This window comes from Alligator mississippiensis, chromosome 8 (assembly GCF_030867095.1).
Source record: "Alligator mississippiensis isolate rAllMis1 chromosome 8, rAllMis1, whole genome shotgun sequence".
Taxonomy (NCBI): domain Eukaryota; kingdom Metazoa; phylum Chordata; order Crocodylia; family Alligatoridae; genus Alligator; species Alligator mississippiensis.
This window is the reverse complement of record NC_081831.1, coordinates 64,060,934-64,078,939: the sequence shown is the minus strand read 5'-3', so window position 1 is coordinate 64,078,939 and position 18,006 is coordinate 64,060,934. Positions and strand designations below refer to the sequence as shown.

The 18,006-nt window shown below is 41.2% G+C and overlaps 1 protein-coding gene across 14 annotated transcripts in view; it reads right to left on the bottom strand.

Annotated features, from left to right (window-relative positions):
* Positions 1-18,006, bottom strand: part of ARHGEF9 (Cdc42 guanine nucleotide exchange factor 9) — a 351,467-nt gene that overhangs the window by 127,522 nt on the left and 205,939 nt on the right. The gene's annotated exons all lie outside the window — the stretch shown is intronic.

Genomic DNA, 18,006 nt, shown 5'->3' with positions numbered 1-18,006 from the left:
CATGTGAATAGTTTCAGCTTCAAACTCAGTTTCACCTCTCTCATAACAAAGTCATCACATTGGAATAATTAGTGTATTCACGTTTAAATGGGCCCAAATACATTGAAAGCCAGCATGCAAAGATGATTTGTTTTCATGGCAAAATTATGTTTTCTCTGGTTAACTGGTTTGATTTATGATTCATTAAGGAATAACGAGAGCTGAGTGAACTATCTTCAGTGAACAAATCATTTGACAATTTTTGGCTGCTTTCTCTTTCTGTGAATTATCCATAAGCAGACTCATTGTTACATAACTGTTTGTTGTTCATAACGATTCAACAAATATTTTAATCCAACAGCCTTATGGTTTCCTCACAAGCTAATTACACCATCTTATTGCTTAAGATATTAACTATTCATAATTTGCTATTTGGGTCATGTAATTAGTTACTGAAGTCATGTGCCTCTGTTTCTGTTTACGGATTGGATGACTATCAAGATCTAAAGAGCTTTCAACATGGCTGGACTGAGTACTTGCATTAGGATGTGCAATGCTACCTTAAGACAAACATGGCACAGCTCATGGGACTCTAGGTGTATGGGTAATGAATTAATCAAATATTGCGCTATTCACCCACCTTGACAGACAGTCTTCCATTTGTTCCATTGTATAGGTAGTTTTTCATCTGGACAAAATGGAAAGCATGTCACACATCTAAAGAGAGACTGACCCATCCCCAAAGTCCTACATCAACACACCTGGACAAAGTCATTAGCCCATTAAAACAAAACATGCAGCTGTCAGGTTAAGGGGAGTGAATAATCACTTAGTGAATCATTGCTGCGACAAGGCTCCCTGGATGTGGTCTGGAGTCAGAACATGTTCTCTTCAATTAATCATTTATCAGACTAGACTTGCTATGACAACGAAGTTAAGTGGCAACTTTAAAGGTGAACCAAAATGTTACTTTTAGAAAGCAAAGAGAGAAAAAAAATTGGATTGCTAGGAGCAAAACTCACACCTGTAACACACAGAGACGACACACAAGCTGGCAGGGGGACAGAATCCACCCCAGTGTCAAAGGGCAACTTGGCAGCCTTCTTCTGGCCGCCCTTTCAAACTCTGGCTGGAACAGGAGCTTCAGTCCCTGAACTGTCACATATGAAGGGTTTGTAGGCACTGGACTGGCTGGGAATGTCCCTGTCCCTCTTGCCTGTCTCCCTTCCTCAGCTTGCTGGTCTCCATACACCCACCATCAAGCCCAGCTCCATTGTGTGAAGTTGGTATGGAGATCATCATTCCATATTTGCTCCTTGGCTGCACGGGGGACCCACTTGGGACCTGTGCTTCTGGGATAAGAAGTACACATCAATCCTTTTTAACACAAGTCCTCTGGATAAGGACTCGTATGCTGCCTGTCACAGCTATCACTTGAGGCAGTGTGATGGATGCAGCCGAAGCGATTTGATAGTTTACTCAATGGAGCACAAGGAACACAGATTCCCCAACTCATGTCCCAGTGACAGCTAAACAGCTGTGCAGTGCAGACCTTTAAAGAAAGCTAAGCCTGAAGGTTGCTATTTCTCACTCCTTTGCAACATCTCAGTCTTCCATGATTCTTTGTTGCACATGGACAGTCTGATTTACACTTGTACAGCCCACTCATGCAACTAATGATATTTTGGCCCCTGCTACACATTACATATAGTATGCAATTAATGGGTTAATCATGCAATAAACTTAGACCAGCCACATATGCAAAGTAATTACCACACTATAAAAATGACTGTCAAGCTATAAAAAGGGCTAACCCTGTAGAAAGTCAGTGCTTGAAAATGTGCAGCAACTTTATAGCTGGTTTCTATCCAGCTTTAATTTGAACGTGTAGCAGGCCCCTTCTATCATGAAACAAATTGTGGCTCTTGCTTCAAGGAATTCATAACTCAAGGTTCTGAAGCAGCAGGTCATGGATGTCAGTAAGGGCTTTGCAGAGCAAGGATAGTGAAAAAAGGTACATAAAATCCTGAAGCTTATATCAACATGTGGGCACATCTATATGTTCATTAATATGCTGTAATTATGGTGCATTAAGTTTGGTACCTGTAATAACATTAGTGCAGATGAATGCTTTTTAAATGATGTTAATATGCATTAGATTAAATCTACTGTGCATTAGCACAATTTTTGCCGGCCACACTAATACACGGTAGAATTAGTCTTCTGTGCATTAAGCATCCCAAATAGGTATGCCCGGTGTGACATACAAAGGTAAACTTGTGCTATGAAAGTCAAACGTAGATTTAGATAGAACCTTCCTCAAAGCTCAGAGTTGTTTGAATTGCAGCTCTCTCACAGGAGAGTTGTAATCTCAATTTTTGCCCAGGCCTGCCATTAGTCATACTGCATGTTATCTCCACATTCAAACCTGGGTTAACTATTGATACATATTATACTTAGTATGTAATTATTATTTTCATAAATTTGAAAGCCAAGTAGAGAATCCATTCGGGGATATGGTTCCCTATTTCTTGAAATCGGTATTTGCAGAAACTAGCCACATTCTAATGTTGTGGGATACTTCTCTAAAGAAAAGACAGCAAGTTCTTCCCAGTGATCCTTTCAACCAAAGTAATTGAATCTGTTTTAATGGATTTCAAGCAGATAAACTGGGGGGTGATCAAAGATCTGGCAAGCATGACAAATAATAATACTGATGAACTCCAATGACTATAAATGGGAAACAAATGACACTTAGGTCTGTATCAATGATCACACTATACCATGGTTCTTTCACGCGCACAGTGGGAGATGTATGTAGATCCACCTGGCCAGTATATATAATATAGATATGTATACATCCCTACATATACATACCTAGACTATATTATATATCTGGAGATGGTGGAGGTAACTTGAACACAGGAGGCAGATACAATCACTCCCAGCTCTGTCAAATGGAATCAGCAAATAAAGTTTCCTCAATAAAAAAAAATGACAAGCTGAAATAGGCTATTTCACAGTAAAGCTCTGGCCAAAAGCACCAAAATAAACTGAAACCTTAGCAAGAGATATTCTGACTAATCACTGAAGGTAACATTGTGTATATCCCATAAGGAAGGAGAGGAGACTGCTCAACTATCTAGAGTCATTCTTACTCTTGACCACTCACATGCATCCTCACATAAAAACACTGTAATGTCCCTTCTGGTACTGAAGAAACAGAAATTAAAATGCCAGGCATCCTTTACTGAAACAGCTGGATAAAGATAGATGCCATAGTTCTCCCTCCCTTCTTGTTTCATTGATTAACCCATCCTGTTCTGTACAGTGTCATCACACATGATTTTGCTAGATCCTGTCATAGAACATGCAATCACAGACTAGGATTTAAAATTGACTATAGTACAGTATAACTCTATGGAACGATACACAAAAGAATAATTCCACCAGAGCTGAATGTCCTGTTCACTTCATTTTTTGCTTGTTTAATTTCTAGCTAATTAAACCTTCCCCCATTGATACAGCTTGCACAAAAGTTTAAAAGGAGATATGCCAAGCCATGCTTGTCTTATCCATTCCAACATAATTTAGTAACTTAAAGAACTAATATAAATTGCTGGAAACATCCGAGATGTTAATTTTGGAGTAATGGTCGATGAATATACCCAGTAAATTTTGGGAAGAATTTTTGCTACAGGCCTAAATATATACAGGCAGTCCTTGGGCTTACGACACAATTGGTTCCTGAAAATGGCGTCTTTAAGTTGAAACGTTGTCACTTGGAACCAATTTTCCCATAGGAAAAACTCTTATAAATGGGGAATTGGTTCCTGAACCAAGGCCCGATACCCTGTTTTCATAAAAAATAACCCAGAATTTTGTACTCAATCAATTATAGATGAATAAGATAGCTACATTAATGTATTTATATTGTAAATAGCAATCATACTGATTTGGAAGGACTTCTTTGAGGTGACTTTGCTGGAAATTTTTGAAGGGCTCTTGGTTGGACTTTTTGAAGGGTTCTTGGCTAGAGTCTTCTCAGGAGTCTTGGCTGCTTTCTTAAAGAAAGTGTCCAAGGAGGTTTGGACAGATGTTTTCCAGGGAGATGGGTAACACAGCGACTTGTTTGCTGTCGTGGCGTCACATCAGATCAAGCGTTGTAAAGTTGAAACTGACGTCAGAAAGTTGAAATGGTGTCAATTTAGAAACGTTGTAAGTGCGAAACGTTGTAAGTCAAGGACTGCCTGTATTCCCAAAAAGAAATAAGTGGTTCTTAAGGAGTGGTTATAGTCCAGTGAGTAAATCTGCATTTAAATAACCCCTGTGAAAATGGGATATAATCTCAAATGGGATCATTTATATTTATTTTATGGTTTTGAGAATTGGGATAGAGATATATACAATCTCCATTTTTTCTTATGGATTTCTCTTCCTCTTGCATTGCTTGCATCTCATTGCTTCTCCTTCACTTGGCCTCGGTATTTCATTGCCCTATGATCTCATAAAGATTTTCCAGTGACTTGATGGATACATCTCCCAAGGGCAGAAGATGCCTTCTGAGGGCTGTATTGCTGATGTGGCAGGAATGTTGTCAGGCTTCAGCATTGGAATCTATTCTCCCACACATCCTTTTTAATCTCAAAATATGAGTTACTACCTCATTCTGCTTTATCCATTTTTTTCCATCCCAAGAACTATGCAGTATTGCAGAGATCAATCATAAGAAAAACAAGGCATTTACTAATGAATTATTTCTTCCTCTATAAGGTGAAGAAGTCTCCTGACATCCTCAAATTTGGTTTATTCAAAAGGAGATAATAGTAAAAAGAAAAGGAGTTATAACTGAGCAGGAATTTTAATACAATAACTATTGATTCTCATATGAATGCTGGGACATTCACAGTGCAAATACCACTGTAACAGCTGAAGAATTAAATTCAAGGGAAGAAAGCCCTTTACCCTGCTACTGCCTTCAAATAAGGTCAAACTACTATGAAATTGAACCCCCCTTCTCTTCCCTGCCAACTTCCAAAGGACCTTTATATGTTTGACCAATGAAAACCTTAGATGTGAAATTCAGATTCAGATGGGAGTATCCAGTTTGGTTCTGAGGCTTTGGTTTGACTCACTACTTTGATGGAAGCCTCATCGTGGAAGGCGTTGTACATAAAGCATACCAGGATGTAAAGCATCCAGGATGCTTTGGGCACTCTTAAAACAATAAAATAAGTGACAGGAAGCCAAGCCATAATATTTGAATGTAAGTTCACGGGTGCTTAAACTCAGTTTTGGAAATGTGAGAAATCCTGAGAGAAAACTTGCTCATTTGAAGTCTGTAGCCCCGCTTCTTCACACCCAATATAGTACAAACAAGGTACCTAAACAGTGCTACTGTCTGGCAGGATAGTGTCATGTCTGCAGCAATGTGAAGGAGCAAAAGATAAGGCTCCCTTCCAAGCAGAAACACTATTAAAGTCACTATTAGGTGACTTTAATCACAGGTTCAGTTGAACCAAAAACCAGAGAAGAACCAAAAACGCAGGGCTAGGGTAAACAACAGCACATCCAATTGGGAGAAGCTGCCCAGCAAATTAAGACAGGGGCCGGAGCTAATTGCTGTCTTTCTTTACATCTTCATTAATGATCTGGGAGAGGGGGGAAATAACTCATTAATAGTACTTGCAGATGACACTAAACAAGAAAAATTGCCAACGTTGCTGAGGACAGAGACATTAGACAAAAAGGAAGCCTCAGAAACCAAAGGCAAAAGACAAGTGAATTAATACATCCCAAAATTTGCACTCAACAGCAGAGAGAGCAGAGGTGCTGAAGCTGGCACAAGTACAATGGTGGACAGCAATCAGGCACGAGTCTAAAATGCAACATGGCAACAAAACCAACAAAATCCAGTGAGGTTTCCCAGGTTGCCTACAATGAGGCAACACACTGCTGCAGAGGGAGATAATCCTCCTTCCTGCATTGCTTGACTGACACTAAACCTATATTCAGGTTTGCAAGCCTCATTTCTGACAGACATTGACAGTGTGGAGGGGAAACAGAAGTGCAATAAATCTGACTGGAGGCCTGGAGGGATTATTATATGAGGGCAGTGCTAAAAAATCAGCTCACTACAATTATGAGGGAGGTGATATTAGGCTAGGAATGTTTGCAGAGAAGAGGTATTGTTTAGGGCAGCACTGAAGGTGTAATGATAGCATAAAATGAAGGAAAGAAAGAATTTAAATGGACTATCCAGGGAAAAAAAACCTGACAGCAAGATAGGTAGTAGCAGCTTTTATTTGTATTTCAGCAGCACCAAAGGCTGCAATCAGAAGAGGTGGTAGGTGCTTTACTAACAGTGTGTCACAATAGCAAGCCTTTCTCCAGAAGACGTGCACTCAAATTTAAGCATAGGCTGGAAAACAGTCTCCTTGGAGTAGTGGTTAGAGAACCAAAATGGGGAGTTCAAACCAGGACTGAATAATTCTGTAAAATATGCATAGCAAAGGCTATCAGTAACACTGTATTACTGCTGTACACTGCATCGTGGACTCTGAGAGAAGAATAAATCTTGTTATAAGAGTTGTACATGTTCATACATGTATGAAACAAGAAACGATGACTGGTTGCGTCTACACATGCACCGTTACTACACTGTAACCAAAAATTACTGTGCAGTATGGGCATGTGTCTACGCATGTACACCCATACTGCATAGTGAGTATGGTGACTTATGTGACTTGGGAGTAAATTTGGAACCTGCCTGATGCAGGAAGCAAATTTACTCTTGAGTAGCTACTGCGCAGTACAACATGTGTAGATGCCTTACTGTGTAGTAATTCTGTTTGTGTGGATTGACTTGGGAGTAACTTTACTCCCAAGGTGGTGCATACACAGTATTACTGTGCTGTAACACTAGACGTATAGACGCTGATCTAAAAACTGCTTACTGAGCCATAAGTTACTGCACAGTAAATGCATATGTAGACATGCCCCCTGTGGCAGAGAGTTACTTTAGTATACAACCACCCAATGCTCCCAGTTCTGCAGCATCCAGAGTTCTGGTATTCAGAGTGGTCTGAAGCACAGTTCTTTGTCACAACACTTTTGTATACAGAGCACACTGCGGAAGTACAGTCAAGCCTACCGCTCTAGTAATAAAGATACCACCTTCCCTCTGTTTCTCATCTCTCCTGGCACCAAGAGCCTCCTGTGTGCTTTCTTTACTGAAAGTACACACAGTGCAGCTAAAAGCTCAGGGCAATTTTCCACAATAACTCCCTAGTTTCCTTCCAGGTCACTACGCTGAAGTGCTTTTGTTTTCCTGCTATTTTTTGCAAGTGGATCTCAGATTTTTCCATCCTTCTTACTTAGCACTCATTGCTTCTGAAATACATCAAGAATCATTCCCTCTCTAAAAGACAAAAAGTAATCAGTTTTCCATTACTTATTTACAGGCCTTAGGAATATAGCTCCACAAATAACTTTTTAGGTCTTGTCTCAGCAGCCATTTAAGCCAATGGACGTATTGCAAATTATGGGAATATTGATCTTATTGCTATTGATATTGGATCTTATATATATTATAAGATCAGGCCCTTAAGTAGCACTAGTTGAAAATATACAGTCAAGTTTTACAGTATATCCAGAAAAAGGAGTCTGCAATATAACCTACTGCAACTTTAGTCATTGTTTGTGCATTAGTAGAACTTGTGGGAAAGCCCTTTGCACCACACACAACAGTAATGGAATAAGTTGTTCATTTCTTGTGGAAACACTGTTTTCTAAAATTAATACATATATCATCTGTAGTTGGGGTTCTGGTTAGGTTGGTGTGGCATGGTAATGGCTGCACAATGGAATAGAAATAGTCTGACCTGGTGTTCTAAGCCTAATGTGGAGATAAACTGTTTCCCAGATCATGTTTCCTAGCTGAAAAGAAGACAGCGATGCTATGTCCATCCAGATAATGACCCTCATTCCATGAGTGCATGGCTCATGAACAGTAGGGGAAGGAGGCCTAAATATAAGCACCAGTGAAATTTGTAGCTTTGCACCCTTCTGCATGTATCCTGGGAGCAATATGCATTTGAAGGCTTAAGATGAATAACTGCAGCTGCCAAATAAAGAGCCAAGCACACATTGGCATGCTTCTTTGAGAAAACATCCTATAGATAAATTTTTGGAGAATGGCAATCATGTCTCAAAAGCTGACCTCTCATTCAGCTTCTTATCACTTCACTGTTGGTGTTCACAGACATCATTCATGGTCCTGTTTGCCATAGGTTTCTTGTTAGGCTGACTTTCCACAGTAGAAACTCAGATCCCCAGAGCCCATAGAAGAGAAGTTTTGTCATATAATTCGTAGGCTTCAGGAAAGCCAGTAAAAGTCCCAGCTTCTTTCTCCTTCTGCCAGATAAATCCCAGTAGCCGAATCATTGCTACATAGTGACTATGAAAGTTGAGGCTTTTTTTTAGCATCACCAACCAAATTGCTTAACTGCTTTAAACCTCAGACTCCATCCCAATACTTTCCTGACTTCAGCAGTAATTTGTCCCATGCAATTTTTTTTTTTAAAGGCATGGTTTAGAAAGCTTGGGGCTCCTCTTCCCTCCCCCTGCCACAATTTTCTCCTTCTCCATTTGCTGGTTTCAGTCCAGCTGAAAAGCAGAGGCTGAGCAAATCACAGTAATATATTTACTTCCATGTGTGGGGATGCATGCATGTGCTCTCCCTCCCCTTTCCCCCTCTCCCTACATATTCATTGCTGCTCTCTACTGGATGAAATCAGAACTGCTCAAAAGTGTGTCATAGGCCTTGTACTAGGGCAAATGGCAAATAGAGATTCTCCCCATGGGTTCTTTGCCCACACTGTGCTTTGAAGAAACATGATAGAGCTCTCCTTCCTGTCACTGTGAATTTCTGAGTGGCCTTGCTGTGCAACACAGCTGCAATGGTGAAACTCCTAGAGGAGCACAGATTTGTTACAGAGAAAAGAATATTCTTGAAGTATTGAGGCATCAGCAGAAACAGGATATATTAGACATTTCAAAAGAAAATATGTTCTTAATATTTCTCCATCTTGATCTTCACCCAAACAGAAACAGTGGCTCCAAAATTAAGGAAACATGCTGAAGCCTACCTCTTCTCAGGAAATTATTTGATTAAATAATACCTATAACATAGGGTTTGGTTTCCTAAATCAGGGCCTAATGCCAGGGAACCTTGAGATTTTGAAAGCTTATCAGAAGCAAACTGAACATCTCCACACTCTGGACTGACCCAGAACTAATTTCCCAGAAATCACCTTTTTTTCCTTTTCTACCTTTGAGGATCTTGCTCTCCTACAGGTTTAGCTGGTTGAGGTGCTCTGCAGTGTGTGAACTGCACCATCTTCATTTTGCTGCATTTGCTTTCTTAATCCACCCTGTCCTCCCATTTCCCGAATCCCTCTCTCCTTCCTGCTGCTGCTTTCTGTTTATCTCAGTGCTATTCTGGGCACACTGGCAAAAGCATTTTGATTGTTTTGGCCCTTTTGAACTTGAGAATTTCACTTAAAGGGAATGCAGATTGGACCTTTGCTTTTAAAATTATCCCAAGACATTTTTTTAACACACCAGGAGGGCATGTGGGAGTGAAGGGAAGCACCAATGCCAGGTCCCAGGAGCATTTTTACTTGTATAGGACTGGGGATAGGCAAATGCATTTGTGAGGGTACTGGCTCCTATGATGGTTCTGTGATCTCTGGATGGCCAAAGCATGATATTCAGGACAGATACTGATACTATCCCTCCCAAAAATGTGGGCACCGAACATCAGTATTCCACTCATAACTCTGCCTGTCTGAAGCGGCTAGTAATCACTCGGATTCGGCTGATTCCAGGTACAGTGATTCCATTTGATTCGAATCACCATCCTGAATTGGCCGAATCTCCAAATCAGACAGACCCCAATGGCTGCCCTGCCTGGCCCCAGCTCCAGGCTCTTTAAAAAAAAAAAAAAGAAAAAAAAAGCCCACACGCACCAGATGCTGCCAGGTTTGGGGGGGGGGGGTCCCTACTGCCCCACACTGCATGGGGGGCTCTGCCACAAGCCCCCAGAAGTCCCAACGGCCACTACAGCAGCCAGTGAGTTTGGGGTTTGGTTTTGTTTTTTTTAAGAGCTGGGAGCTGGGGCTGGGCAGGGCAGCCATGGGGGGGGGGTGCAGGAGACCTGGTGGGGGTCCCCCCACGGTCCCTTCCCTCCTCCAGCCCCCCCACTCCCTGCCCTCTACTTACCAGCATGGAGTCTGGGTCCAATTCCCTGTGGCAGCAAGCGGGGACTGCCTGAATCTCCAAAGCTCTCCGAACCTTTTCTGAAATATCTGGAGAGCTTTGAATCGATTCTGACCTTTTTATTGGTCTCCTGGTTCGATTCAGATTCAGAGATTCAGCCGCTGAATCAGGCCAAATCTCCCCCGAATCGAATCAGCACCTGACGCTTTGTACAGCCCTACTCTCCAGCAATCCTTACAGCTGTGTGATAACTCCATTGCCCTGAAGTGTGGCACTGACAGAGCAAGAACATTAAATGGAGAAGGAATTAAATGTAATATTAATCTGTTTCAAATATAAAAATAACAAGAACAATAATAATCTATTCAATAGCCAAGGATGGTGGGCCCTTTCTGTGATGAAATACATGAAGCGTTTAAAAAGGGCAGTAATATCAGCAGAGGACAGTCATATCCATGATAACATCTGATAGTTATCGAGCACGTTCAACCCAAAGTGCTTTGAAGTATCATCCTGCAGTCTTTACACAGGCAGGATTCCCACTGACATCACCAGGAATTTTGCTAACAGCAGGATCAGCCCTGAATTGCATTTCTTCTCTTCACTAAAATGCACCCCCCTCTAGGACAGAACACGGCAACTCTTTAACAGCTCACAGCAATGCTGCACAAAGGTCTCAGGCAGGAATTGGAGGTATCAGTGGTTCTCAGATAGCCAGCCCTGGAACATGGCCAGTGCTCAGAGAACTTGGTGGTACTCTGCAGAGAGATGGCTGGTCACACGGCACTGACTCTCCCTGTTTCTAGCAGTGAAATCTCATTAAAAGACAGCTAAAATATATTTGTTATATCCCTAATGCTGCATTTGCATGTAAGTAATTGCTGCATGTATTCCAGAAATATTATGTGGCTCTCAATGGGAGGAGAGGCAGGTCTCATAATCACAAATCTAACAGATTCCATTACATTGTGGTTCATGCTAAGAAAAAGTTTGCTAACCATGGCTACATCCAATTAAACTTGCAGGAGGGGGAATTCAGGGAGGTGAAATGTAATTGTAGAGTAAGAATTTGGCCAAGACACTGCAACTTAACACCCAGACTCCCGGCCAAAGTGCTAAAGGATGTTTAATTACCACATCTTATCAGAATCTTAGTTTTGTGACTCATCCCTAGCAGAGATAGGAAAGCTGCCATTTTTCACACTCCTGATTTACTTCTGTTAGTGTTTCCATGGCCACGTTCACAGTGTGAACAGGACCAAGCTGTGAAATTTGGATCCTGTTTTGAACATTCTCTGAAACCTGCTGAGGATAGGTCAAAACCTAGGATTTCATATTCTGGTCATCTCTTGCTGTTACTGTTTCCTGCATATAGTCATACAATTTATTTTCTATCCAAGAGGACATGTACAATCTTTGATTTCTCCTCAGTCTGAAGAAGGGTGTGTGCACCCAAAAGATTGCAAAAAATAATTTTTGTTACTTTTAGTTGGTCTAATAAAAGGTATTACCTCTGAACCAAGAGTTTTAGAGTTTTGTATCTCTCCTGCATACAATGATTTTTTTAGCAAAAACAAGCAAAAAAATCTGGCTGGATTTTTTAAAGGTATCTTTGTTTTCTGGGGTTTTTTAAGTTTAAAACTTAAACATTCTATGCCTTTTGTTTTCATTTACATTGTTATAATTGTTACTGAGAATACTGACATGCCTGTGAAAACCTTTAATTTATCAAACACAAACCAAAATATTTCTTAATCATTTCAATAATGCTTAAGTAAGATTCTTTACAAGTTTTGTTTAAAATAATGCAAACACTTTTTAAATAGCTAACAATGGATCCATTTTGAGTGGAAATAATTTAAAAATATCTTTTTTTCCTTAATAGTTCTACATGTGAGTAACTGAGATCATACTGATGTTATGTACTTTCAGGGAACGTATTCAGAATATTTCATACAGTGCCAGGTTAATGTATCAATAAAGATAGTTTTTTCCCCCCCTGTGTGTCATCTAGCCAAGTTTTTGTTATAGAAACTAAGCAACACTAGTGAATGTGACAGAATTAGCTCTACTGGTAAACCACAGCCTTGATCAGTACAGCAAGTGGAATGGTAGTTGCCAATTCCTAAGGTCTTGACTGAAGCAAAACTTGCTTTTATTGAGCACAGATTTTAACAGTGTTTAGGTGATAAGAGAGAACCTTAGAAGGTTAGGCAGTAGGGCTGTGCGAAGCTTTGGTCCCTGATTCGATTTGGCGGAGATATGGCCTTACTTGGTGGCCAAATCTCCGAATCCGAATCGAATCAGAGGACCCTTTAATCTCTCCAAATCAAATTGGAACCCTCCAAATCAATCTGGAGAGATTCAGAAAGATTCAGAGATTCAGACATAGACACAACTTTAAATGCTTTTTCTACATACCTCTAGGTAGCAGGCGGTTCATGAACGCTGTGAAGCTGGGGCGCATGGAGTGTCCCACAGAAGCATGCGGGGCTCCCCAGAACACTTGGCAGCAGGCCAGCAGGCCCAGAGGGCCACTTCCAAGCCGCGTCCTCTGCCCCCCCCCCGGGCTCAGTGACTGGTGCCTCCTGGGTCTGGGTGGGGGCACCCGGGTTCCCATGTGGCCAATTGCTGAGCTAGGGTGGGGTGCCCCTCAGCCCACTCCCCGGCAAACCCAGAAGTGGACCAGAAGTACTTCTGGTCTACATCTAGGTTCACTGCCGAGGATGTGGAGGGCCCCCCCGCACTCCTGTGGGACATTCCATCTGCCCCAGCATTGCAGTGATCACAAGTCACGCTGGTACCTCGAGCTATGTAGAAAAAACTTTTAAAGTTGTGTCGATGTCCAAATCCCCCTCCCCTCCGCCCCCCACAGGAGCCTGGTGCCTCCTGGGTCTGGAAACTACTTCCAGTCCACTTCCGGGTTTGCTGCTGAGCACATGGGGGCCTCCCTTGCATTCCTAAGGGATGCTCCATGTGCCCCAGCACTGCAGCATTCATGAGCCGCGCTGGTACCTCGAGGTATGTAGAAAAAACATTTAAAGCTGCGTCTGTGTCCGAACTGCTGACTGTCAAATCAGCATCGAATCTTCAGATTTGGATTTGGCCAAATCGAATCAGGGACAGTGATCCAAATCAACTAATCGAATCACTGCTCTTGACTCGGGCCACATCTGAATCCAAATCGAATAGGGCCCACTTCGCACACCCCTATTATAGGCAGTTCAGTTCAGATGATGATACAGGGGTGTTCCCAGGAGTTTCCAACCTTCCTCAAACCCAGACCCTTCTGACACAGAACCAGCTGAATATGCCATTAGAGTTGGCTGTTTTGTAAATCATTCCTAGAGAGAGGTGCCATTTTCACGATAGTTCAGTAGCTTCCAGGCAGGCTGGTTTGCAGAAATCCTACAGTAGCTTCCATTCCTGGACAATAGAAAGAACCAAACTGAATCAGGCTTGTCTGGGATTTGGAGCTAAAGTTCATGTGAGTTATCAAAATGTACATATCTATCTCCAAAAATTACTGAACTTCACAGAAATCTTGAGGTAGGATAACAAATAACAATGCACTAAAGAGTAACTAGCCAATTCCTTCTCTCCAACAGTAGTCAAACAAAGGCATGACCAGTGTACTATGACACAAAGGCAAACCTTTGCTTTGCATTTCAGCATTAAGACTGAAAAAGATAGGACCAAATCCTCACCAGCACAACCAATTCCTTATTTACCATATTCCCAAACCAATTTCTTGAGCCATATCTGTTTTCCAGCTATGCCTCTAAAATAGCAGAGAGAGAATATTTTGGGCTACCAAGAACTCTAAAACGCAAAAAGAAATGAGAGATCAAAACTTCAGATACAACCAATTGAATGGATTGTGCTGAATACAGCCACAATGACACTGCCTGGTAAAACTTTTGGCTCTGATAGTTGTAGCCAACAGTTCTGTTTTGCCTTTCTTCCCCTTTTCTTTCCTTCCTAAAAGTGTGGTGCTCATGCCACAATTGGGTGGAGAAGGACATAAACCTGTTTCTCTTGAATACAATGGCAAATCCTCAAATGGCTTTAACGGAAGTGATACCTACTGTGGCAGAAAGCTTTTCTACATAGCTACAGGGAAACACCTTAGTTCCAGTTTACAGCCTGCCCTACTGCTCCAGGGCAGAGTCCACATACCAAGAGCTCTCCCATTGATATTCAGACTTAAACGACTTAAATTCTCTTTCCCGGTCCACCTCAATTTTGACCTGCAGAAGACTACCAGGATCACATCATTGTACATCTGTGGTGAGTTTAATGAAGTTAACAGCGATTCATTATTGAGCTGACTGAGCCTACAAAAACTGGTGTAAAATGAAAGCTTGTACAAGAACCTGCTGCCAGACATCGGTGTGACTTGCCATGGTTCTATCAATAATCCTACATTTTTTCCTCATCTGATATAAACTTTTTATTAACTTTGCCTTTAAAACAGGATGGAAACATTTTCTACACCTTTTAAAACCCCTTTCATAGTATGGAAGCATTCTTCCCAAAATATCCTCCAAGCTCTAGGGAACATGCTTGTGACTAGTGCTAAAAGCTTGAGAAACTTCCCTTCACAGGCGATGCTTTTCAAGTGATTCCTTTTTACTGTTAAATAATTCAGAGCTTCTGGAAAGGTCATAAGCATAACAAGAACAAGAGTTGAGTCAAGATTGGACATCAGGGTGATCTAGACTTTAAGGCTCCCGTGAATTGTAAAGAGCAACTGAAATTAGACAGACTCGGGTGTGAAGAAGACTATTTCTAGTCACAAGGGATAGTGAATTGCCGGATCGCACCTTGCGTCCCAATGGATATTGGTCTGCGTTAGAACCAAGCATTTGAATCATGACTGGCAGCCTCTGCACAAGACTGGAATAGCATAGGATGCTGTCAGCCAAAAATGAGGAGTATTGATTTCGTTGTAGGTTTTTTGATTCTATGGTGAACTACTGATCCTTCACAGGCATGATTACCAAAACCACGCTCCCTTTTATTTCACACAAGATGAAAATGTAACATTTTTTCCCCTTAAAACTTCTGAAATATGGGAATAGATAGATCAAGGGGGTTGATGGTTGGAGTAGGAGATTCTCTCACCACTATGCCAATTAGCACCAACTAAGACTCTGATGTAATAAATCCAAACCAAGCCCAGCTTGGAGATAGTCACAAGCTACTCAGTGAATTGATGGTTCTCAGTCTAGTTCCAATTAGGAGGCTGTCCAAAAACAACCATCATAATTGCTTCTCTCATTGGCACCATTCAGCAAAGAGGCCACTGAATGAATGGACATAGGGTAGGGAATAAACTCTCATTTTACTGGTAGGAGTTTGTCTTTCAGCACAGGTACAGACATGCTGGCAAGAACTTGACAGAGGTAGCTTGAACTGCTTCCCCAAGAGCTCTCAAAACATTTGTCTCCTGAACAGAGAGAACATTTCTGCTTCCAGAGACTGAGACTCCACTGCCTTTCTCCTAGACAGAATCACTTTTGATATATCTGAGATAAAATATCTCCCCCACTGCACTCCATACTTTGTTTGGGTTGAAAACCCACAAAATTCCTGGTAAATTAGAAGGCGATGGCCTTGGAAAGAGGACTATATTACTCAAACTTCCTCATGTGAGCATAGGGCAGGCACACTGTTCATTGTGGTCCTCAAATGATCAAAATTAGATAGGACAACTAGCCTTCCCTGGGCTTTCTAACACTTAATTTGTAATCATTAATATCTACTTTACTACATTGTACTAGAATTAATCAAGAATCGTGAATCTAGAATTAATCTAGAATCCTCATTACAGGCCCATGGATTCACAAAGATTTTGATCACCCATCTGGTGCCTTTTAGTCTGATATCCCCATAAAACAAAATCTGGCAACTTTTTCCTCTTAACTTTCTGCAGAAATGACCCAAGAAGAACTGAGGAAGCAATAGTGAGAAAGCCAGAACTTCCTATGAGAATTCCTTAAACTCAGGGATAGGTTACTCAGATGTAAGAACCTTATACCCCATTTGTTCCCTGCCTTAGTCTGAATTAAACCCTCAGATCTTTGGGGCAGACGTTTCATCTTAGTCTACGTTTTCTAACACACAATGTACATCTGCAATGCTAAATAAATAATTAAATATACAGCTCTAGGCTGAAAACTGCCTGGCTTGTTAAAATCCAGCACTACAAAATTCTATAAACTAAACAAGTCATTAAAAGAAGGGAGACGCACAGAAAAGTTATGAAATGTCCTAGCTACTGTATCACAAAGAACTTCACTTTTTCAAAATGCCTTGTAAAGTTGATTGAGAACAGAGGGAAGCTTTCAAAGGCTTTCTTCTCCAATTTGCACCACTGGAAACCAGTGTAACGTCATAAACTGTAATGGAATTATTCCTGAATTATACCAGTGTAAGACTGGAATCCAGTCTTCTGGTCCCAGGGTGAGGCTGGGCTCTCTTCCCTTCTTGGTAGGCTAAAGGGATAGAGAATGGAGGGAGGTGGGGGAGGCCATTTGGAGTCTAAGGAAGATTTGTGCTTAGGTAACCACGTAATGTGTGTCCAATCTAAACTATATTCTCCCATTGCAAATAAAAGGAGAGTAAAAACAATGCCACTGTATTTTAGTTATGAGCAAATGAATTACAACAGTATGCCTACACACATGCTCATGCCCATGCCTATACACTCAGGCAAAACATAGCTTGCCTGGCTGTGTGTTCTTGAGTATAGGTGTTTGCATAGGTTTGCATATAGTATTGGTGGTGCACAGTGTGAGCATAGGCATGTGTGTAGGCATATTGTTATAATTCATTTGCTCATAACTAAAATACAGTGACATGGTTTTTATTCTCATTTTATTTGCAATAATAACTTTGCCTAGTGGTTTCCACAGATAAAAATAAATATATGGTTCTTCCTGGTAAGAGATAAATTAGCTGCAGAGTCTGAATGTATCCACAGGGCAGACTCAGATCTCGGCAACACAGGGATAAATCTGGAGCAGGTCTACTGGCTCTGTGCTACAGGAAGTTACCCAGGTTTACCTTGGAGTGGCTGAGAGCAGGCACTAGCCTAAATGAAGAGTTGGGGAAAAGAGAGACAGGGGTTAAAACAAAGAAACACATTTGTTATTTTAAACAGAGACTGTGATAGAGTTTAAAATTGCATTTTGACACTCAATCCAATTTAATAACCTGGCTCAGACACTGCTCTGGTCTCTCTCGGCTTCTAGGTTGGGTTTCCTGGATCTGCATAAATAAAGATGCTTTCTTCCTTGCCTAATAAAAAACCTCATTACAAAACCAGCTTATTGCTCCAAATATGTAGCACTTCTCTTAGGTCTTCCATATTCATGCCATTGATGCAATTCTAGAAAGCACTTAAGTTGGAAAAAATTGATGTAGCCTTATTCAGTAGTAGGGAATTTTCATCCCATATCTTATCTGAATAGCAGTCCTCAGGCAATACTGTAATTAGACAGTTTCCTCCACTGCCCAGCACCAAACAACTGAGGGAGACAAGGAACACAAGCGCTTGTCAGAGACATGGAAAAAGCCAGGTGATAATGGAATAGTAGAAGAAAATTAAGCAGGTCAATCAGAATGTCAAGCAGAACGGCCCTTTCATTTAGTCCTCCACCTCCTATTTGCATCCACTGACATTTATATTACACAGATCTGTAAAAAGTGCCTTTCTTGTCCAGGACCCAAAAGAAAAAG